This window comes from Erinaceus europaeus, chromosome 11, assembly GCF_950295315.1.
Source record: "Erinaceus europaeus chromosome 11, mEriEur2.1, whole genome shotgun sequence".
NCBI lineage: Eukaryota > Metazoa > Chordata > Mammalia > Eulipotyphla > Erinaceidae > Erinaceus > Erinaceus europaeus.
Genome location: NC_080172.1, coordinates 102395440 through 102420430, shown reverse-complemented (window position 1 = coordinate 102420430; position 24991 = coordinate 102395440). Strand labels below are relative to the sequence as shown.

At 38.3% G+C, this 24991-nt stretch overlaps 1 protein-coding gene and 1 long non-coding RNA gene across 14 annotated transcripts in view; both read right to left on the bottom strand.

The window, feature by feature from the left end:
- Nucleotides 1-24991, bottom strand: part of ADGRL2 (adhesion G protein-coupled receptor L2) — a 198207-nt gene that overhangs the window by 106525 nt on the left and 66691 nt on the right. The window lies entirely within an intron of this gene.
- Nucleotides 14296-19876, bottom strand: LOC132541433 (uncharacterized). The gene is made up of 2 exons (XR_009552637.1): nucleotides 18895-19876; nucleotides 14296-18648 (listed from the first exon to the last, which is right to left on the bottom strand). It is a non-coding gene; the product is annotated as an uncharacterized LOC132541433 (long non-coding RNA).

Genomic DNA, 24991 nt, shown 5'->3' with positions numbered 1-24991 from the left:
CTTCCCCAGAGACACACCCTACTAGGGAAAGAGAGAGGCAGACTGGGAGTATGGACCGACCAGTCAACGCCCATGTTCAGCGGGGAAGCAATTACAGAAGCCAGACCTTCTACCTTCTGCAACCCTCAATGACCCTGGGTCCATGCTCCCAGAGGGCTAGAGAATGGGAAAGCTATCATGGGAGGGGGTGGGTTAAGGAGATTGGGTGGTGGAAATTGTGTGGAGTTGTACCCCTCCTACCTTATGGTTTTGTTCATTAATCCTTTCTTAAATAAAAAATTTTAAAAAAAAGTGTTTTGTATACCTTGCCTCAACTTAGGAGATTCAAAGTTCCAAAATGACTGAAGGTTTGAGCCAGCAAAACAGCTCATGTGTTGTTTTGCCATGTGTGCCACTCAGGTTCAAGCCTGCCCCCTCCTCCCCGCAGCACTCGGAAGAAAGTTAAAGTTCTTGGTGCTCTTTTCTGTGTCTCTGTCTCGCTCTTTTTATGAGGCTGTGGATCAAGGGAGAGAGTTGGGATGGAGAGCGCAAACCCTGGAACCTGGTACAACACACATAACTGAGGGCCTATTTTCCTGATCCAGAGGAACATTTCTAACAATGAGCCTTCATCACTGACTAAACTAGTGAAAAGGGCTAGTGAAATGAATGCCTTATGAACTATGGAAATAGCCCTTTATTTTTCCATGTAAAAGAGGTCTTGGGAGGGGGCCGGGTGGTGATACACACATGACAACAACGTACAAGGACTCTGGTTCAGTTAGAGGTCCCCATCTGTAGGGGAAAAAGCTTCACATACAGTAAAGCAGTGCTGCAGGTCTCTGTCTCTCCTCTCTCTCTCTCTCTCTCTCTCTCTCTCTCTCTCTCTCTCCTTTTCCCCCATGCCTCTTAATTTCACTGTCTCTACCCAATGCATACACACAAATACAGTTTTTCTTTATTGGGGGATTAATGATATACAACCAACAGTAAAATACAGTAGTTTGTACATGTGTAACATTTCTCATTTTTCCACAAAGCAATTCAACCCCCACTAGGTCCTCTGCCATCATGTTCCAGGACTTGAACCCTTTCCCCTCAGCCCAGAGTCTTTTACTTTGGTGCAATACACCAAACCCAGTCCGAGTTCTGCTTTGGGTATATGGATATAAAAACATTTACAATCTCTCAGTTATTTTCTAAAATTAGCTGTGTATTTGTGGCTTTTCAAACTGTATCATGCTTATTATATCATTATCCATAAGATAAAATACATCAAAAATTATTTTTTTATTTTATTATATTTATTTACTTATTGGATAGAGACAGCCAGAAATTGAGAGGAGGGGAGACAGAGAGGGAGAGAGACAGAGAGACACCTGCAGACCTGTTTCACCACTTGCAAAGCTTTCCCCCTGCAGGTGGGGACCAGGGGCTCAAACCCGGGTCTTTGTGCGCTGTAATATGTAATATTATTGTAATATGTGCGCTCAACCAGGTGCTCCACTCACTGGGCCCCCAAAATTATCTCAATATGCTTTGCAGAGGGACTGGGTGGTGGCACACCTGGTTGAGCACACGTGTTACAATGTGTAAGGACCCGGGTTCAAACTCCCAGTCCCCACCTGCAGAAGGAAAGCTTTGCAAGTGGTGAAGCAGTGCTGCAGGTGTCTCTCTGTCTCTCTCCCTATTATTCCCTTCCCTTCCGATTTCTGGCTGTCCCTATCCTATAAATAAATAAAGAAAATTAAAAAAAATTTTAAATATGCTTTGCAGAAAGCATCATTATTTTTAGGGATATGGAGATATATATAACCACATCCATGTTATTTGGAACAATTAAAACCCTTCAATAGCTTTTCTAAAAAGCAGTAGAAACAAGCAAATGTTGCAAACCATAAAAATTAAAACTGGAAAAAACAACATTTCTTTTATTGCACCAACCTGACATATGAATGTTTAAGCAACTTTTCTCATTTCTAGTTGGATCACATCATAAGTCATCATTTCTATAGCTTTACACTTTTCCAAATACCATACATTATGCAAATTCTATATAATTAAAAGGTTTCTAGAATACATCAATCTGTGTTGGTATAAAAGACAGACAGATAAGTGAGCTGAAATGGTAGACTAAAAAAAAAAAAAAAACCCTAGGCGGTACAAAAAAGAAGACCCTTCTGGCAATTTCTTCTCCCTCAATGAAAGGAAGGAGCTAATGGGAGATAGGAGCAAACTATGACATCAGTTGAGTGATTGGTGGATCAATCAATCAATCAATCAATCAGTCAATCACTAACCACCACTTACTTTAGCACAGTCCAAAGCAGATTTAGGGCAAGATTAAAAGAAGACATTGTCTTCCCCTTGAATACTGTGAAGTTATTTGTGGAGCATCAAACAGTGAACTTTTTGTGGCAAATATACAATTATATGGCACAGACAGATCAATGTACAATTAGTAAGCAAAACATGGCTGAGACCTGGAACCCTGTAGGATGCTACGAAGAAAGGGGAAATGAGGGGCCAGGTGGGGGTGCATTCGGTTAAGTGTACACAGTACTACTAAGCACAAGGATTCAATTTCGTGCTCCCCACCTGCAAGAAGGATGCTTCACTAAAGGCGAAGCAGGGTTGCAGGTACCTTTCTTTCTCCCTACCTCCCCTCTCCCTCTCAATTTCTCTCTGTTCTATCCAGGAAAACGGGAGTGGGAGGGGGAGATGGCCATCAGGAGCAGTGGATATGAAGTGCCAGCACTGAACCCCAGAGGTAAAACTGGAGACAAAAGGCAGGGGGGTGGGGAGAATGCGTAATCTTGAAGGGAAGAGAGTCATATAACTATTTGTCATTCTATGAGAAGCTATGCTAGGTTTCAGTCACGGAGTTCTCTAATGATTTGAAATGGTCAAGTAGATTCAAAGAAAAAGTTAATTTTATAGCATATTTGAATGTGAAAGATGATATGTTGTTCAATTTAGTGTTAGTAAGAGATCTGCAGGAAAAAAGGCATACAGATCACAATATAATAATATAATTGAGGGAGTCGGGCGGTAGCGCAGCGGGTTAAGTGCAGGTGGCGCCAAATGCAAGGATGGGCATAAGGATCTGGGTTCGAGCGCCCGGCTCCCCACCTGCAGGTGTCTGCAGGTGTCTTTCTCTCCTCCCTCTGTCTTCCCCTCCTCTCTCCATCCCTGTCTTCTCCAACAACAACGACATCAATAATAACTACAACAATAAAACAACAAGGGCAACTAACGGGAATAAATAAATATTTTTTAAAAAATAATATAATTGAAATAGGGCCCTAAAAACAAATGTTGAGACTGAACAAATGTTATTTCATGGTAGAATATTTATGATAGGAGTAAATAAGAAAGGACACTATCAAATATTTCAGGTTTTATATTATATACAAAGTTTATAATATATTCAAAGCATATTATATATATATTATTATATACATATTGTTATATGTACTATATTCAAAGCATATAATAAAACCAGCATGAACTCTACTTTTGTTCACACATGAGCAACTTTCTATATGTCCTATACATTTATAACATACAAATTCGTGTGTGAAAAGCTTTTTTAATATATAAAAATAAGCATGGGCTGGAGAGACAGCATAATACTTACGCAAATGAATTTCATGCCTGAGGCTCTGAGGTCCCATGCTCAGGCTCCAGCACCACCATAAGCTAGAGCTTTAGAGAAGTGGTCTGTCTTTTTTTTTTTTTTTTTTAAAGATTTTATTTATTTATTTATGAGAAAGATAGGAGGAGAAAGAACCAGACATCATTCTGGCACATGTGCTGCCGGGGATCAAACTCAGAACCTCAGGCTTGAGAGTCCAAAGCCTTATCACTGTGCCACCTCCCAGACCACCTGGTCTCTCTCTTTGTCTCTTTACATTTCCCCTTGATTATTAAACAATTTGTTCTGCTTTATATCTTAATGCTTTTCAGCCACTAAGTTGCAGATGCTACCATGATGCCAACCTGACTTCCCTGGACAGACGACTTCACCAATGTGCCCTGGAACCCCACCTCTCCAGAGCCCTACCCAACTAAGGAACAACAGAAACAGGCTGGGAGTATGAATTGGACTGCCAACACCCATGTCCAACAGACAAGCAATTACAAAAGCCAGACCTTCCACCTTCTGTACCCCACTATGATCCTTTTGTTGACCCCCTTTTTATTGCTGCTGTAGTTATTATTGTTGTCGTTATTTGATGTCGTCGTTGTTAGATAGGACAAAGAGAAATGGAAAGAGATGGGAAAGTCAGAGAGGGGAGAGAAAGACACCTGCAGACCTGCTTCACCGCTTGTGAAGCAACTCCCCTGCAGGTGGGGAGCTGGGGGGTTAAACCTGGATCCTTATGCTGGTCCTTTTGCTTCCTGCCACGTGCGCTTAACCCGCTGCTCTACTGCCTGACTCCCCCTCCCATAATGACCCTAAGTCCATGCTCCCAGAAGGATAAAGAACAGGAAAGCTTTCAATGGAGGGGATGGGATACTGAACTCTGGTGGTGGGAATTGTGTGGAATTGTACCTCTCTTACTGGTCTTGTCGATCATTATTAAACCAATCAATAAAAAGTTAATAAATAATTTTTTAAAATAAGATTAAAATTGTTTCAATTATGCTAACATTCTACAATGCTAACCTTTTTTAAAATTTTCTCTAGGGAGGTTAATGGTTTATAATAAACAGTAGATACAGTTGTTGGTACGTGTGTAAAATTTCTGTTTTCTGCAAGACATTCTAACCCTTCACCTAGGTCCTCCACTGCAGTCCACCAGGACAGGCTGAAAGATCCAGGTTCGAACCCCTGGCTTCCCACCTGCAGGGAGTCGCTTGGCAAGCGGTGAAGCAGGGCTGCAGGTGTCTATCCTTCTCTCCCCCTCTGACTTCCATTTCTCTCTGCCCTATCCAACAACAATGACATTAATAACAACAATAATAATAACCACAACAACGATAAAACAACAAGGGCAGCAAAAGGAGGGGGAAATGAATGGCCTCCAGGAGCAGTGGATTCGTGGTGCAGGCACCAAGCCCCAGCAATAACCATGGAGGCAAAATAAATAAATAAAGTTGTTTTTTTTTTTTAAAAGACACACAAATGTGAAAATTCTCAAAGTTTAGATTCACATTCAAATGAATAGACTTGTATATTCCTCAAACACATGGTAGGTAAATATTCTCTTTTATAAACTTTGAAAAAAGTAAACTATTGGAATTAATATATAGTTAATTTACAGGGCCAGGGAAAGGATATGATGTTATATGATGTTAAATATGTATTAAAGAGGCAGTGTGGAAGACAATGTACCACCTCTATGGAACATTTTAAAGACAGTATTTTGGAGCTGGTGAAACAGTTCTCTTGGATAGTGTGCTACTTTGCCATGTTCATGACCCCACACACACTGGCATAAGGATCCCGGTTCGAGCCCCCGACTCCCCACCAGCAGGGGAGTCACTTCACAGGCGGTGAAGCAGGTCTGCAGGTATCTTATCTTTCTCTCCTCCTCTCTCCATTTCTCTCTGTCTTATCCAACAACGACATCAATAACAACAATAATAACTACAATAATAAAACAAGGGCAACAAAAAGGAATAAATAAATATAAAAATAATTAATTAGGGGCCGGGCGGTGGTGCACCTGTTACAATGCACAAGGACCCAGGTTCGAGCCCCCAGTTCCCATCTGCAGGAGGGGGACACTTTGCAGGTGGTGAAACAGTGTTGTAGGCGTCTCTCTCCTTCTCTATCCCCTCTCCCTTCTTGATTTCTGGATGTCTCTATCCAATAAATAAATAAAAGATAATAAAAATTTTAAAAAAGAATGTTTAAACAAATAAATGAATTACATTAAAACATAAAAGCAGTATTCTGGCCAGAGAGCTAGCTCACCAGATAAGGTATGTCTCTTGTGCACACCACCCAGAAGTGGAACAGTACCAAAACGTTTTCTGGCGATAGGGTGTTTGTCCCTCTGTCTCCCTATCTGAATGAAAAAGTGGCCTAGTATTGTGAAACTGGGCCATCCACAATACAGAAAAATAAAGCTTATATTTAAAAGAATGTAATTGCAGGGGATGGTCTCCAGGTCACATCAGTACCTGAGTTACACAATAAAACCTCAATTCCCCCACAAAAAACATTAAGAAAGAGCAGACTGTATACCAAGCTGCCAACCAAAAGCAGTTCCTTCTAAGTGGATCTGTAGAGAAGATACTGTCCTCAGTTATTATTTTAAAGAATAATGCTCAACTATCATTTCAGATTTATAGAAGCACATCAAGAAACTAATCAGAAACATGATGGAATGCTGAGTACATTAAAAATGTCAGCCAGGCTTTATTTTATGCTTTAACCTTTTCAATAACCATAAGCACTGTCAATTTTATTACTGGTGTATCTTATGAAAGAGAGACACTAGAGCACTGCTCTGCTCTGGCATAGGCACTACCAGGAATCAAGCCCAGGTCCACATACAAGTCCTTGACGCCATCCACTGAGCCACCTTCCTAAATGCTTAATTTAAAATTCTGGGGCCTGCTGGTGGCACACCTGGTTGAGCACAAGGACCTGGATTTGAGCCCCTAGTCCCCACTTGGAGGGGAAAGCTTTGCAAGTAGTGAAATAATGTTGCAAGTGTCTCTCAGTCTCTCTCTGTCTCTCTCTCCCTCTCTATCTCCCCCTTCCCTCTGGATTTCTGATGGGTCTCTATCAAATAAATACAAAAGATAACTTTTTAAAAATTTATGTTACAGTGAAATATGCAGTTAAAAATGTAAAATGTATTTTTATTTATTCTTTTAATTTCTTTATTTATTGGATAGAGACAGCCAGAAATCAAGAGGGAGGGGGATGACAGAGAGGGAGAGAGACAGAGAGACACCTGCAGCCCTGCTTCACCACTTGTAAAGCTTTCTTCCTGCAGGTGGGGACTGGGGGGGGGGGGGGCTTGAACCCAGGTCCTTGCACATTATAATACATGTGCTCAACCAGGTGCGCCACCACCCAGCCCCTAAAACGTAATATATTCACATTATTTCTGATACCCGAAAGCATACAAAAAGTTGAAATAAATTTGAATTCTTATTCTGCATTTTTAAATAACAGAAATGAATCTTTATTTTCTTTCTGTATCTTTATGAGTAAGTAAGTTCTTCAACCAAGCAGCAGAAGATAAACAGTATTAAGTCAGTAAGCTGGCAGTTAGTCAGTTGTTCACTCTGCCTGTCAAATCTCTTTAATGCAATTCTGATTTGTCTTTGTTCTGCCAAAAGCAAAGAGTTACCTTGTAAATGAGCCATTTTCTCTGGTTCCCCACCCCACCCCCATTATTCCCCACTTTTGTTTGACAAGATCACAAGCTACAGGGGGTTGTGGAAAGAAAGAATATTGGATCTCTAGATTTAAAGAGCATGTTAGCATTAGCCAATCAAGATGAAAAAGATGTTTTTGCTAATTGAGCAAGTCTAATATTTTTCCTTTAATAACAAATGCAAACGCCTAAAGTATATCATATAACCAAATCACCTTCAATAAATCTTTCCATTAAAGTTATATGACAGCAGTATTAAAAAAAAAGAAAAGGAAAGGAAAGGAAAGGGAACAGATTCAGAGGCTGAGAGAGTACACTGGTGTATGCTTTGTTCAGTCCCTGCCCCAGCTCCACCTAGGTGGCGGCTGCAACACTGGCGGAAAATACAGAACTGTGGGGTCTTTGGCTGGCTTGCTGTCTCTCTCTCTCTCTCTCCCCCCGCCTCCCTCCCTCTCTCAGAATTAAAAAGTCAGTTGGCAGTGGTGAAATCACTCATGTGCAAGATGCCAACTCCAGGGGAAAAAGAGGACAGACTGAGTCAAAATCCTAATAAGTTAAAATTAATTAACAAAATGTTTCTATATTGTTAGATTACAATGAGAAGATTCAGATCTAGAAGACAACAAAGGAAACAATAAGGGAAAACTTAAAGAGATAACCTTATCACTTATGGACTTTAAATTTGAATAGTGAAAAAAAATCACTTATGATGAACTTAGTTAAGAATAAAAAGGCAGAGACTTCCAGTATCAAAACTTCCACTTCTTTATCCACTTCTATGTTGTGAAATTTCTGATCACAGAAGTCACTGCTTTTTTTTATCCTTGAAGAAAATCTAACACAGAGGTTTTCCTAACATACCTTGATCTTGGCAGCAAAGGCCCCAGGTTCAATCCTGAGCAGCACCATAAACGAGAACTGAGCAGTACTTTGGGAAAAAAAAAAAAAAAAGTGGTCCAGGAGGTGGCACAGTGGATAAAGTATTGGATTCTCAAGCATGAAGTCCTGAGTTCAATCCTGGGCAGCACATGTACCAGAGTGATATCTGGTTCTTTCTCTCTCTCTCTCTCTCTTCCTATCTTTCTCATTAATAAAAATATATTTTAAAATTTTATTAAAAAAAGAAAAAAGGAAAGAGAAGTTATTTATAAACAATGGGATATTGCTCAGCTATTTGAAAAATGAAATCCTACTACTAGCAAGAAAGGTAAATATCCTATGATTTTCTTTTTTTACTTCTATTTTTGAAATTTTTTTTAATCTTTATTTGCAGGATAGAGACAGTCAGAAATAGAGAGGAAATGGGGTGATAGAGAGGGAGAGAGACAGAGAGACACCTGCAGCACTGCTTCACCACTTGTGGAGCTTTCCCCCTGCATGTGGGGGCCAGGGGGTTCGAACCTGGGTCATTGTGCACTGTAACATGTGTGCTCAACCAGGTGCACCATCACCTGGCCCCATATCCTATGATTTTCTTTACATATGATGGATATGAAGAAAACAAGCAGATGAATCAAGTTTAAAATATAATAAATGTTTGGATTATAAAAGCAGTTAGTATCTAACAGACTGTAAGGTAGATGAAAAATAGATAAATCTGGCCACAGCAAATAATCAAATGGTGAGAAATGGACTTTCTTTTCTTTTCTTTTCTTTTTTTGCCTCCAGGGTTATGGCTGGGCTTTGTGCCTGCACTACCAATCCACTGCTCCTGGAGGCCATTTTCCCATTTTGTTGCCCTTGTTGTTGTGCTTATTGTAGTTGTTATTGTTGTCATAGTTGTTGTTGTTGGATAGGACAGAGATAAATGGAGAGAAGAGGGGAAGACAAAGAGGGTGAGAGAAAAACACCTGCAGACCTGCTTCACCACCTGCCAAGTGACGCTCTGTAGGTGGGAAGCTGGGGGGCTCAAACCACCGGGATCCTTAATGCCAGCCCTTGTACTTTTTCGCCATGTGCACTTAACCTGCTGAGCTAATGCCCAGCTCCCTGAGAAATGGATTTAATGCAATATATACACATATGAATTTTCAGTTATGCAACCTAAAACTTATACCCCAATGCAAAATTACTTTATAATAAAGATTGTTTTTAATTTCAAAATTTCATTCAAATTGGAATTTATCTTTAATGAAGTTTCCACGGTATGTAAATTAATATGCTCGAAACAGTACTGATATGTCCAGTCAATATTCCACCAGCACTCTAAAGAGGCGATTGACAGCATAAAGCAAAGCTCCCCTTTAATGTTCAGCATTACCTATGATCTTCCAAAGAACTGAAAGCTGCGGTATGGCATTATATAATTAAGTTGCTACAGGTAGCAGGCAGAAAGAGTGGAATGGTGAGTTTCCAGTGCCATGGATGAGTATAAAGAGGGCATGTCGGAGCAGCAATCCATACAAAATGAGTCATAACTTTGTGATTCTGAAAGTTTACGTGGGAAAGGATCTAGGAAACATTTTTTAAAGATTAAAAACCCTCCTCCCAACATCCTCCATAGAAATCTGGAATCTGGAGTTCACTGCTTACAAAATTAATCAGTATTCCATTTTTTTTTTCTTTTTTTTGCCTTAAGGGTTATCACTGGGGTATGGTGCCAGTACAAATCCACAGCTCCTGGAGGCTATTTTTCCCTTTTTGTTGCTCTTGTTATTGTTGTTATAGCTGTTGTTGTTTTTGTTGTTGTTGGATAGGACAGAGAGAAATCAAGAGAGGAGAGGAAGATAGAGAGGGGGAGAGAAAGACAGACACCTACAGACCCACCTGCAGGTGGGGAGCTGGGGGCTCGAACCGGGATGCTAGGCTGGTCCTTGCGCTTTCCACCCTGCGCGCCTAACCTGCTGTGCTATCACCCAGCCCCCACTATTCCATTGTTTTAACTGCACCCAAAGTTATAAAATTGTACACATTTCTTTTACATCTTAATACTACAGTCGTTTGAAAAGAATGTAAGTAAATTTCTATTAAGAATAACTAAAACAAATTGTTTTAGCAACATTACTACTTTAACTTGACTTTGTAAGTTTTACACTAGTTTCACTCTTTAATTCTTATAGTCATAATTCCAGTCTCTCATTTATGGCACTCAAGAAAAGTGGGGGTTCTTGATTACAATCAGTATTGAAAAGCACATGTATAAAGCACCGTGTTTAGATATATTAAAGATCCTGTAACTAAAACACATCTTTTTTTTTTTTTTTTTGCCTCCAGGCTTATCACTGGGGCTCGGTGCCTGCACTAGGAAACCACTGCTCCTGGTGGCCATTTTTCCCATTTTGTTGCCCTTGTTGTAGTTGTTACTGCTATTGTTGCCATAGCTGTTGCTGTTGTTGGATAGGACAGAGAAATCGAGAGAGACGGGGAAGACAGGGAGGAGGAGAGAGAGAGATACCTGCTTCACCACTTGGGAAGACCCCTCTGCAGGTGGGGAGCTGGGGGCTTGAATGCGCTTTGCTTCATAGACGCTTAACCCGCTGTGCTACCTCCCAGCCCCTAAAGCATATCTTATTATCCAGTGTAAAAGAGTATTAACAGGGCCAGGCAATGGCACACTTGGTTAGGCATACACATTACAGTGCACAAGAACTCGAGTTCAAGTCCCTGGTTCCAACCTGCAGGGGGAAAGCTTTACAAGTGGTTAAGTAGGGTTGCTGGTGTCTCTCTGTCTTTCTATCTCCCCCACTCCTCTCAATTTCTCTGTCTCTAGCCAACAGTAAATAAATAAAATATGTAAAAAAAAAAAAAACAATTATTCACATAATTAAGAAAAAAAGAGGTTAGTGGAAGCTCTTGTAAGAGCCTTCTTCACTTTGCACAGAAGTTTGAACACTCTAGTAGTCCACTAAAGTATAAATCCAATTTTCTGCTTTGTTTATATTCAGAGACAAGCAACCCACCGGCTCATTTACATTCATGCACTGTCCTTAGAGCACAACAACAGTGCTCTACCTAACCATACCACTTTTGAAACAAGTACGAGGCTTCAAATGCCTATACATTTCAGTTAAGACACTGAAGTAATAATAACTTGGGCTTTGATTCATCGTTTTCTCTATGAGATGCAGTAATGCTGAATAAATACAGTATTTAATTTGCTCTTGTTTTAACCTGCATTCCAATTACTGGTTTTGTAGCATAAATTTGTTTTAGTGTTTCATGATCTTCAAGGAGTTAAGTATTTAAGCTAACAGGGATGACAAAATGATCTAGTAAATAGCAACAAGTATTCAATATTCTTATTTTAATTTATTGTCACACTTTACATATCTGTCAGCATGCCTTTAAACTGATGAATACTAGCACACATTTTAATACCACAATAGGATAATTATGATTCTATTGCTTGCACACTGTGCAACACCACCACAGCATGCAAAATAATCTACACAGGTATGTAAAACTCACTGTAATCACTTTTTTTTCCCCAACAGAGTCATTGCTGGGGCTTAGTGACTGCACTATGAATCCACCACTCCCAGTGGCCATTTTTTCCTTTTTTTTTTTTTTTTTCAATTTAACAGGACAAAGAGAAATTGAGAAAGGAGGGGAGACAGAAAGAGGGAAAGAAAGACACTTGCAGACCTGCTTCTTGCTCATGAAGCATTCCCCCTGTAGGTGGGGGAGTGGGAGCTCGAACCCTGGTCCTTGATCATGATGATACATGCACTTAACAGGGTGTACTACAGCCCAGTTTTGTTCCTAATAACTTTTCAAAAATAGAAGCATAAAATATTAAAATAATTTCTAAACATACCTGCTTTGTTCAACTTAGTATGACATAAGAATTAACATCATCAAAATGAATATACTACCCAGAGCCATATAAAAATTGAATGCTATTACCATCAATATCCCAAACACATTTTTTTGGAGAATAGAGCAAATGCTACAAATATTTATCTGGAACCAGAAAAGACCTAGAATTGTCAAAACAATCTTGAGAAGAAAGAACAGAAATGAAGGCAACACACTCCCAGATCTCAAATTGTATTATAGTGCTTTTGTCATCAAAACTGCTTGGTACTGGAACATGAATAGACACACTGACCAGTGAAATAGAATTGAGAGCCCGGAAGTGAGCCCCCACACCTATGGACATCTAATCTTTGACAAAGATGCCAGACTATTCAATGGGGAAAGCAGAGTCTCTTCAACAAATGGTGTTGGAAACAATGGGTTGAAACATGCAGAAAAATGAAACTGAACTACTATATTTCACCAAATACAAAAGTAAATTCCAAGTGGATCAAAGACCAGAAACTATCAGATACTTAGAGGAAAATATTGGTAGAACTCTTTTCCACAGAAGTTTTAAAGACATCTTCAATGAAACCAATCCAATTACAAAGACTAAGGCAAGTATAAACCTATGGGACTACATCAAATTAAAAAGCTTCTTCACAGCAAAAGAAACCACTACCCAAACCAAGAGACCCCTCACAGAATGAGAGATCTTTACATGCCATACATCAGACAAGAGGCTAATAACCAAAATATTATAAAGAGCTTGCCCAACTCAACAAGACAATAACCCCATCCAAAAATGGGGAGAGGACATGGACAGAATATTCACCACAGAAGAGATCCAAAAGGCAGAGGAACATATGAAAAAAATGTTCCAAGTCTTTGCTTGTCAGAGAAATGCAAATAAAGACAATAGTGAGATACCACTTCACTTCTGTGAGAATGTCAGACATCAGAAAAGGTTACAGCAGCAAATGCTGGAGAGGGTGTGGGGTCAAAGGAACCCTCCTACACTGCTGGTGGAAATGTCAATTGGTCCAGCCTCTGTGGTGAACAGTCTGGAGAACTCTCAGAAGGCTAGAGATGGACCTACCTTATGATCCTGCAATTCCTGTCCTGGGGATATAGCGTAAGGAACCCAACACACCCATCCCAAAAGATCTGTATACACATAAGTTCTTAGCAGCACAATTTGTAACAGCCAAAACTTGGAAGCAACCCAGGTGTCCAAAAACAGATGAGTGGCTGAGCAGGTTGTGGTATATACACAATGGAATACTACTCATCTATAAAAAAAAAATGGTGACTTCACCATTTTCAGCCAATCTTGGATGGACCTTGAAAAAATCATGTTAAGTGAAATAAGTCAGAAACAAAAGGATGAAATGGGATGATCTCACTCTCAGGCAGAAGTTGAAAAACAAGATCAGAAGAGAAAACACAAGTAGAACCTGAAATGGAATTGGCTTATCGCACCAAAGTAAAAGACTCTGGGGTGGGTGGGTGGGGAGAATACAGGTCCAAGAAGGATTCAGAGGATCTAGTGGGGGTTGTATTGTTATATGGAAAACTGGGAAATGTTATGCATGTACAAACTATTGTATTTACTGTCGAATATAAAACATTAATTCCCCAATAAAGAAATTTAAAGGGGGAGCGGGAGGTAGTGCAGCAGGTTAAGCGACACATGTGGTGCAAAGCGCAAGGACTGGCCTACGGATCTTGGTTTCAGCCCAGGCTCCCCACCTGCAGGGGAGTCACTTCACAAGCTGTGTAGCAGATCAGCAGGTGTCTGTCTTTCTCTCCCCTCTCCTGTCTTCCCCTCCTCTCTCCATTTCTCTCTGTCCTATCCAACAACAACAACATCAATAACGACTACAGCAATAAACAGCAAGGGCAACAAAAGGGCATAAATAAATTTTTAAAAAAATAAATAAATAAAAGGGTCAAGACTTCAATAAACACCAATGCTTTAACATGGGAAGATAAATATGACTTTGTGAGAAGTCAGTACAAACACAGAGAACCAACAAGTCATCAGCAGTACAGTTGCTTTCAAAATAGAGATAGAGGCGATATGTATTTTTTTAAATTGATAAATATGGGGGAATACTCTACTACTTGTAAGTTTTCAAAGAAAACTCAAGGAACGTTGTCTCCATAATTGGGAAAAATTATAAGAAGTTATAAACATTTTTTAACTTTAAAAAATATCATTTTTGTGATATTTTCAGATCAATTTATTGAAAAATGTTGCTGTGCAAATCTGTTATCACAGATTAACTCCAATAATATCAATCAGCATACCACATCCTCCACCAATTCACAATCTTCCTCCTCCATCAGACAATAGGTTAGAATACACCCCTCCCAACTCCCTCTCACCTCTCTACTTGCAATATACCATAACTAATTAAAATCTTACCCTTCACATTCCCTTCCTGTCTTAAGTTCTAATGCTGGAGAGATCATGATATATTTATTCTCTCCTTCTGTCCCTTAATATGATTCTATCAAGTTCCACCCAAGTTGTTGCAAAAGAAAAATTTCCTATTTTATAGATGAGCAATATTCCATTGTTTGTACGTATGTGTAGTTGATATACCACACCTTCTTTGATTATTCACTACTGTGTGCCTTGTATTCTCTGTGAGATTACAAAATAGGTAAGGAATGAAACAATTTACTTCTTATTTTTTTAAGGAGAAACTATGAAATGTAAATTCTAAACAACCTTAATCTAAGTAGTCATCAGTGTCTGGTGCAATACTTTTAATCAATGAGAAATGAACCTATTGAAACATTGTGGCTTGAAAAGCACAGCTTTATCTATCATTTCCCACAATAACACAAAGAAAATTTCCAGCAGAGCAGCAATCGCAGAAGTCAGGACTGAATCCCAAAAAGAATTCTAGTTCATACTTTGAGTGGGGGAGAAATGTTAGAGGAAGATGAACAGGGGACTTTGAGCCCCAATTCTATCAGGGTCCTGAGACAGATGAAGAAAAAAGGACACTCAGAAGTAGTAATAGGTGTAGATGTGACTTAAAAAGGAAGAGAAGGCAGAAGCATGGGGGGTGGATGAGCAAAAAAAAAAAATACACAGATAAGACAGGGAAGTCTGTTCAAAAAGAATCGTCAACCCGTATCTGTGACACTGGGAGAACTACTGCAGTTTCCAAGGGAGGGAATATGGACACAGAACTCTAGTTGGTAATGATGTGGACTTACACCCCTGTAATCTATGGTTTTGAAAATCAATTATTAAATGACTAGATTTTTAAAAAGGGGAAAAAAATCTTCATTAGCAGAAAAATGGAAAACTAAAGTGTTTCATGATGTTTGAACTATACTAACTTCTAAATGAATCTAGTACAGGTAGAAACAACTTTTTTAACACTACTTCACCCCCCCAAAAAAAAAAATCCTAAGTCTTTTATTCAAATAAGCATAAAGATGTTTTAAAAAAACAAGTTGTTATGCCAACTTAAACCTATTTTACAATCCCATAGTTCATAACTGTCAGATATTCCAAAATTAGAGTGTCATTATAGGCGCTTTCCAGAATGTGAAGCTGTTATTTGAAACTAAGAGAAAAGTTCCCATGTCTTTGTTTTATTTGGAAAGTGGTTCTTGCAAGCATAAGTAATACCTTACATAGTTTGAAACTGTTATACAGACATCAAGATATTTCAAGGATAAACATGCCCATTTAAGTTTTGCTTTTATAAAATAAAGTATAAATAGAAAAGGGGAACCGATCATCCATTCTTTTTCTACATAATAGGCTACAACATATCTAAAAAAATGTTCAAGTATTCAAAAAAAATTCAAGTATTCCAATTCAGGTAATTAAGGCTAAATAAGACTTGTACAATTCTTGGTTTTGGTAAGTGCTATGTTATCAACAAAAAATCAATAAATACAGCCATAATTTATAATTTTCTAAAAACTCTCACAAAAATGCATAGAAAAAGTCATGTGGATACAGACACATCAACATGTATAAATTAACTATGAATAACTGGCATAAACATCTTTGATTGCCTAGAAATCCTTTAACGAGTATTACCAATTCTATGTTATTTTATAAAGGGAAATGTGTGTTTTCTACATACTACAATCCTTTTCGGTTTTTATTTAGAAAGGCAACTATTAAATACAGTATCTGATAATGGGAGACAAATTATGAAAGGTGTCAAAAAGTAGAATGAAAGAGAATCTATGTTCCTCTCCAATGGATAAAGGTTACCTCCTGATAGAGTTCACTAAAATGAAATAAAAATATCACATGGATTCAACATTTTAAAATATTACTCTTTACTTTGAAATTAAAGATCTAGTTTCTAATTCACAGTTGTGTTTTAATTTAGAAACTTAAATCGACAGTTTCAAGTAAGGAAAAGTAATGTCATATCTGTTTAATGCCTGTGAATTAGTCTACAGGTAAATCAGTTCTTGTTTTACTTAACTAGTCACTTTCAAGTATAGAATTAAATACAGAACTCAGTCACCAGCCCCGATTGTGTTTTCTCACTAAGAGTATCAGTTCAGCTGCCACCTACTCTAACTTTCTGATACTGATCTAAAAAGAGCTACCTGACACAGGCTTGTGTGTACACAGCAAAGGAAGTCAGAACCCACCAGGGAAGGTACTTAGTTTGTTTTTATAAGCACCTCAAAACAACACTCCCTCTTCCTACCAAGCTCAGAAGTAATACTGCTTTATCTATATATAGAATAGCGAAACACTTATAAAGGCTAATGTTTCACCTTTTGGAGAAATACATATCTCAAAGCACTGAGGTTTTAGTAATTAATGAACACTCGTAAATAGCATGGTAGCAGAATCAAAGAAGTCATGAGAATTGTGAGGCATAAAAATACTGTAATTTTAAAAATAAAACAAAATAAATAAATAATAAATAAAAATAAAACAAACAGGATGCTATTGGGTTTTCTCTTATCTAGTAATGAGACTAGAAGGATAAAGCTCCTATATAAATTTACAAGGGGAAAACAAACAAACAACACTTTAGTACGTTTTGTCCTTCTGAAGTCTACGAAGTAAATACTGGAGGTTGGGCGTTGGTATGCCTGATTAAGTGCACCATCTGCAAGGCCCTGGGTTCAAAGGCCCTGCTCCTCCCTACAAGAGGAAGCTTCTCAAGTGGTGAAGCAAGTATTGCAGGTGTCTCTCTCTTCCTCTCTCTATCTCATTCTCCTCTAATATATCTATCTGTTCTATATAAAACAATAATACAGCAGTTTTTTAAAGTAAATATTATTCCATGTAACACAGTTCTTAACTTCTGTTGAAAAAAATAATGCAAGGTTGGCAAAATGGTCACCTAGATAGTGCTTAGCCAAGCATGTAAGCCAGGTTCAAGTCCAGCATTGAAAAACTTTGGTTCTATATGCTGCCTTTCTTTATCTATCTATTCCTACCTAACTACCTATCTGAAAAAGTCAGCACAGACCTGTATGGCACTGGTAAGAACCAAAGGAAAAAGGGGAGAAGGGGAACCTGAAATAACTTTATAAAATGTATTTGTAAATACAGATCATAATCTTTATTCACACAATGAAGCACTTACTTGCCACTTATAATTCTACATTTTGAGATAACCTTTGGTTACTATCCACTAAGACTTATATAAGATGTCTACACATGTTAAATACAAGTTTCTAAAAACAGCTACTTTATGCAAGAAATTAAATAAATGTATCAGTGCAGTTACTTTAAGTGTAAGACAATCAACTTAGTAAAGCATTATAGTATGTTTGCTTAAGTGTTTGTGTTGGCAATGAATGCAAGATTACACAGTATATCAGAGAGAGTAGCTTCAGTATGAAATTCTTTTTTTTGTTTAATATTTTATTTATTTATTTTATTTTTGTTTAACAGAGAACTGCTCAGCTCTGGCTTAAGGTGTTGTGGGGGATTTTGGGACTTTGGAGTCTCAGGTATGAAAGTCTCTTTGCATAACCACTATGCTATCTACCCCCATTTCAGTATGAATTATGAATTTCTAACAATATTCATGGATATTGACTATAAGCTTATAGCTTATTATCTCTTTTTAACAGTTTTTTTTTTACTGTCACAATAATAATTTAAAGCTAAAATGAAATGGTTTAAATTACTTTTTTTTTAATTTGGAGGAAACAGTATTTGTTTATTTCTGTATACTTAGAGGAGCCAGGTATATAAAAAGTTGCATTTGTTTAGCCAACAGATACTGAATATGCTAGTATATTCTAGCTACTATTCTATGACACAGGAATTTGAGGGAAATTTTTTTTAACCTAATACTGCTTATAGAGAGAAAGAAATTTACAGATACTACAACTGTTCAGAAGAAAATAAATAGGATGATGTAACTTGAGAAGTGCTTTCCATAAGATGGTTATGAAAAGTCTCTCTGGGGCTGACATTAATTAGAGCCAAGATGGGGGGAGGGGACAGAAGTAATGTGACAAACTAAGAAGTGAGTATCAGGAACAAGAAAAGTCTAGTGGACTACAGAAGCAGAAAGAAGACCAATGTATAAAATGTTAAATTTCTTTCCTATTTCTTTTTTTTTTTTAATTTTTTATTTAAGAAAGGATTAATGAACAAAACCATAAGGTAGGAGGGGTACAACTCCACACAATTCCCACCACCCAATCTCCATAACCCACCCCCTCCCCTGATAGCTTTCCCATTCTCTATCCCTCTGGGAGCATGGACCCAGGGTCGTTGTGGGTTGCAGAAGGTGGAAGGTCTGGCTTCTGTAATTGCTTCCCTGCTGAACATGGGCGTTGACTGGTCGGTCCATACTCCCAGTCTGCCAGCATGGCTTTAAAAGTAAGAGTTTGGACACTGGCACAAAAAAGTTTGAATCTGACTCTTGGGGTTTCCAGCCTAAAAATTATGTGAACTTGGCAGTATTTTAGCAAGATATTTTTATTTCTTTTTTGCTCACAATGTAGTATAGAGACTAACATCCATATTTCATGTCTTATTATTTTTCGGAAAACAGTAGATTGTTTCCCTCTTCGGGGTATGACTTTTTATCATTTAAATGTTTAAACCGATACCAACAATTATCTTTTTAAATTCCACAATGTACATATAACAACTTAAATGAAATTATTTCAAATAACATTTACAAAAATCCTTGAAATAATCAAGTCTTCATGGAAAGTTAATGATGAAAGCCTCTCTCCCTTCCCTTTAGGGTGATCTCCCTGGGAATTCTGTTCTCAGTATCGTCTGTTGGGCATTCAAAATTGGTTACTTCTCTTCCCTGTGTTACCTCTCAAAAGAAAAGGACCATGGACTCAAGAAATTATAGCTGCAACTATCAGTACCACACATGGGAAAATATAAGACATGGAGAAGAAATAGAGATTACTTTCTAGAGTAAGTATTGAGGAAAAGTGATCCCTAAGAAAGAAAGAGGAAGAATGACAGCAAGAAACAGAAAGGGAAGGAAGGAGATAGGGAGGAAAGGAAAGAGTGAGGAAAGACGTAATGGGAGGTGAGAAAAAGACTGACTAAATTATAATCTTTAAAGTAAATATGATATAAATATACCATACCTCAAATAAAAATGACCCAAAAAGAAGGCTACTAATTGCATCTAGTTTAAATGGGTCACATTTATCTTTATATTACTAAAAATCTGAACCGGGGAATATTAACTCATTAGTGCATAATATTTAAATATACTAATGATATACTATTAATATAAATACACTAATAATTCAGACTTACTATAAGCTAATAGGTCAGAACTGAAAAATCTAAGTGTGAAAAGATAGAAGCATAAAAGTGATAAAAAAAAAAAAAGACAGGGAGTCGGGTGGTAGCGGAGTAGCGCAGTGGGTTAAGCACAGGTGGTGCAAAGTGCAAGGACCGGTTAGGATCCGGGTTGGAGCCACAGGCTCCCCACCTGCAGGGGAGTCGCTTCACAGGCAGTGAAGCGACCTGTGAGTCGCTTCACAGGTCTGCAGGCGTCTCTCTGTCTCTCTTCTTCTCTATCTCCCCCTTCTCTCCCCATTTCTCTGTCTCTATTCAATAACAAATAAATAAATTTGTAAAAAGCAATACAAAAGTTGATAAGTATCACATGTGGCTTTGTCCTTTGGTTAAACCTCAACATTAATACACACACACACACACACAGAAATTGAGAGGGGAAAAAGGATAGGGAAAGAGGGATGCGTAGATTGGGGTGGGGACCGTAGAAGGGGAGCGCAAAAAAGAGAAATGGGAAGGAGAGACCTGCAACACTGCTCAAGGGCCTGGGAAGATTCCCCCAGCAATGGGGAACCTAGGCTTGAACCTGCATCCTTGCACACTTTAACATGCTGCTCTACTGGCTGTGCCACCATCCACCTTGTAGAGTAATAAAGTAACATTATAGTTTCAGAAACAAAAAAGGGAAGTAAAAAGACAGGAATCACTTTAACTTCCTACTTCATTTAAAAAGTGACTTTTCAGAGTATACAGAGAAAAAGACAGACACACACCTGCTAGCTGTACTGCAGTATACAGGAACATTACAAGTTTGGAAATAAAATGTACAATCAAATCCAAGGAAACCTAATCTGATAGTCTTAATTTATGATAAGCATATTTACACTGATTGGCACTTTCATACTAACAAAGATGCAAATGAAGCTGTCAAAATACAAGCAGTGCATTTTTAAAGTTTTACCCTTAATAAGTCATAGCGTAATTCACTTGCTAGTACAGTGCTTTGCAGGTCAATGTCAGCTATTTGGGAGGTAAAGAAAGAGAATTAATTTGTGCACTATCCAAATTCTATAAGAGTACATTCAATTTCTTCTAAGTAATGAGTAGGGCCTCAATAAGTATGTAGTCATTTGCCAAGCAACTGGTGTCTTCAGATACAACAGTAGTCAATTTATTTTGCACACAACAAATCTTCATTTGTGAAGCAGCACCTGGCAGGTGGGAAGCTGGGGGCTCGTACCCGGATCCTAAGGACCGTCCTTGTGCTTTGCACCATGTGCACTTAACCCACTGCACTATCGCCGCCTCCCGGTCTCCTTGCACACAGCAAATCTTCATGCTTTACACTGGAGCACCTCATTTTCAAAGGGTATATGAAATTAAGACAAAAATAAAATTTGTTGAACTTTCTATTTAATAATGTTAATAACTGAAAGTTATCTTTACTGATTCAATGCTATAGCAAACAAACACATACTTTAAGTATAAATTTTAAGCCTGAAATGCTGGAAGATAATCTATTTTCATAGTTTTAGGGACTTGTATTAAAAAATAAATTCCAGCATATCCAGCTTTTCCGCTACAGAGAACTGCTACTTACATCAGAAAATTGCAATTATTTTTTAACATTATTCCTACAATCACTTGAAACTGTTGACCAAAAAAAAATATTCATTACCATCCAGGTAAATGTAATTCTGGTGCTAAAGAACATCAGTCTAAAGGTGATTTAATAATTGTGACACATAATTCAATACATTTGGGTTAAATGTATTGACTTCTAATCTTTTCAGACAAGTTCTCGTTTTTGTTTTTTTTTTAACAACTAATGCATACAACTCAACTACTCATCTTTTTGTGCAAAAAAAAAACATTATCTATAGCAGCTTCTCAATATGATATCTAGTTTCTACGTTTTTCCTCTGTAATAGACTCGAATGTGCACAATTAAATCTCACTTTCCACTAAATCAAACAGAAGAACAAGAGGCAAATTTCCTCACCACCATCACACTATTTGTAACATGTTACTAGGGCAAAATGTCACATTTCTCAAATGTGAGGGATAAAGATGCAGAGGAAAAGAAGTGTCACATTTTATTTGCCTGTTGGTTAGTTGACGCGCTGACTGATTCGTTTGTTGTTTTCTAGGAGGGTCCTTTTACTGACTGTCACTAAAAACCTGAGGTTCCAGAGCCCGGTGGTGGCACACCCGGTAAAGTGCACACATTACCCTAAATAAGGACCCAGGTTCAAGCACCCGTAGGGGGGAAGCTTCAAGAGCTGTGAAGCACAGCTGCAGGTGTCTCTCTCTCCCTCTGTCTATCTCCACCTCCACTTTCAACTTCTCTCTGTCCCATCAAGGAAAACTTGAAGTGATGGATTCATTGTGCAGGCACCAAAGCCCTAGCAATAATCCTGGTGGCAAAAGGAAAGTAAATAAGTAAAAATAAACGTAATAAACACAAGTAAAAATAAACATAATAAACACAAGGGTCCTTGTGTCTTAGTAATACTTAAGGTGACAATTGGGAAATGTGATGAGACTGCACCATCCTGAGTCCCGTCTAATAGTTTGTATTATTTAGGTACCTCAAAAGCCAGCAAGATACTATGAATAATCTGTTGCCCATCTTCAATTTATGTGAGAAGGTCTCCAGCCAGAGAGAGAGAAGGAGGAGGGGCTCAAGAAGGGAAGGAAGGATAAGAGAGACAGGAGGAAGGAAATGAAGGGAGGGAGGGAGAGGAAGGAAGGGAGGGAAGGAGGGGGGAAAAGGAAGGAAGGGAGGGAAGAGCAGGGCGGGAGGAAGGAAGGAAGGAAGGAAGGAAGGAAGGAAGGAAGGAAGGAAGGAAGGAAGGAAGGAAGGAAGGAAGGAAGGGGAAAGAAGGGAGGGAAGGGAAGAAATGGAAGAAGAGAGAAGGAAGGGAGAAGAGACAAGGGAAGGAGGGAAAGAAGGAAGGAAGGAAGGAAGGAAGGAAGGAAGGAAGGAAGGAAGGAAGGAAAGAAGGGAGGGAGGGAGGAAATTCGACATAGGCCAAAGATCATAGTCTGTGAACCATATAAACTGATTGCTAACTCATACTGACACCAGCTAACTTCAACTGTTGATCATAAATCATAAATTTACTGTGCTATTTGGCCCACAAAAAAATAAGAGACCTGTTGCCTTTATAAAATTTACATAGAATATTATCTTAAGGAAATATAAACATGATACTGGAAATCACAGCCCTAACCTTCCAGTGGTTGCTCGTTTCTTCATTCTGACTTTGTACTTTAAAACATGTATAGTTCTTAAAGAGTTATTTGGATCATAGTTTTTCTGTTTGTTTTCTTTAGGACAAGGCTTAGTGATTCTTTTATTTGTTTACTATAGTGTGAACATTGAATAGATCATTCACATTATCATTCCTCTAGCAAATATCTAATTTCTCCTCTATCACGTCCAGCTAGTTGCACAGAAAACATTGGTGAGGTAAAATTATGATAGCTAAAACTAGACTAGTCAAAGCATACAAAAATACAATGAAAAATTAAATGTATATTTTCTTTCTCTTAAGATTTTTAAAAAGGAAATAAAGCCAAAAATAGCTTACTCGTGTTCTATTAATAATCTGCTGAGTAATTCACCAGCTTGTCCGTCATTCATCAAATATTTATTCATTTTAAAAATCTTTGTTGTGAAAGGAGATAGCTTCCGTGGTACAAACCCTCCTTTGTGTGGGGGCCTAGGTTCAGGTCTAATGGCATAAAACAACACGGACAGAGTGGGGTAGCTTTGTGGGTGGGAGAGCAGTGCTGGTGTGTTCTTGCTTTTATTCTTTTAGTTTCAGTTTTTTCAGAAAAACAAAGAATAAAACAAATGGGCAGGAAATATGCCCAGTTGTATCAAACAGATGAGGTACGAGGTTCATTCCCCAGTATGTCATTAAAAAAGTGAAATACGGGGAGTTAGGAAGGTAGTGCAGTGGGTTAAGTGCATGTGGCACGAAGCACAAGGACCAGCATAAGAATTCCTGTTCAAGCCCCCTGGCTCCCCACCTGAGGGGCATCACTTCACAGGCGGTGAAGCAAGTCTGTAGGTGTCTGTCTTTCTCTCCCCCCCCCTCTGTCTTCCCCTCCTCTCTCCATTTCTCTCTATTCTATCCAACAGCAATGACATCAATGACAACAATAATAACTACAACAACAATAAAAAAAAGGGCAACAAAAGGGAAAATAAATAAAGTGAAATACTTAATAGCTGGGTTCTGGTAATGTATTCTATCAAACATATTATTTCTGCTCTTATGAAGCTTCAATGTGTTAGAGAAAAACTAGTTTGGGGCAGGGACAGATAGCATTACGGTTATGCAAACAGACTGTCACTCCTGAGGTTATGAAGTCCCAGAGTCAGTCACTGGCACTACTATAAGCCAGAGCTTATCAGTGCTCTGGTAAAATAATAATAATAAATAAAATAAAAACTAGTTTGAATTAAGGCCTATGTTTTATAGGAAGAGCATGCAGGCAAAGTGCAGGATATATATGTCTGGGGCCCTGGGTTCTATCCCTAGTTCATCTAACTCCCACCTATTCTGAAAGTAAATCTTTATTTTAAAAAAATAATAATAATAAAAGGGGCCAGGTGGTGGCACACCTGGTTGAGTGCACATGTTATAGTGCATAAGGACTAGGGATCGAGAACCCACTCCCCACCTGCATGGGGGAAAGCTTTGCAAGTGGTGTAGTGTGGCAGGTGTCTCTCTGTCTCTCTACCTCTCTATCACTGTTCCCTCTCAATTTCTGGCTGTAAATATTCAACAAATATAGATAATTAAAAAATAATAATAATAACAAAGTAAAACGGGATGGGATATTTACCCAGTAATGTCAGAGTAGACCAGTGAAGTTGAGGGGAAAGGTAAAATTGACAGGGAATACTGGATAGCTAAAATAATTTGAGGCAACAAGTTAAAAAAGGAAGTCTGGGTTGTTTAAATAAATGAAATGATCCCTTCAATGTTTGCACTATTGCAAATTAAAAAAAAAAACCTTTGTTTTCAGAAAAAATAACAAAAAGGAGGGGGGAGACAAAAAGGAAGCAAGAGTTGTCATAGAAAGGTACTGACTGGCTCAGGGTCAGGCAAGTGCATACATTACTACACACAAGGAACTGGGTTCAAGTCCCAAC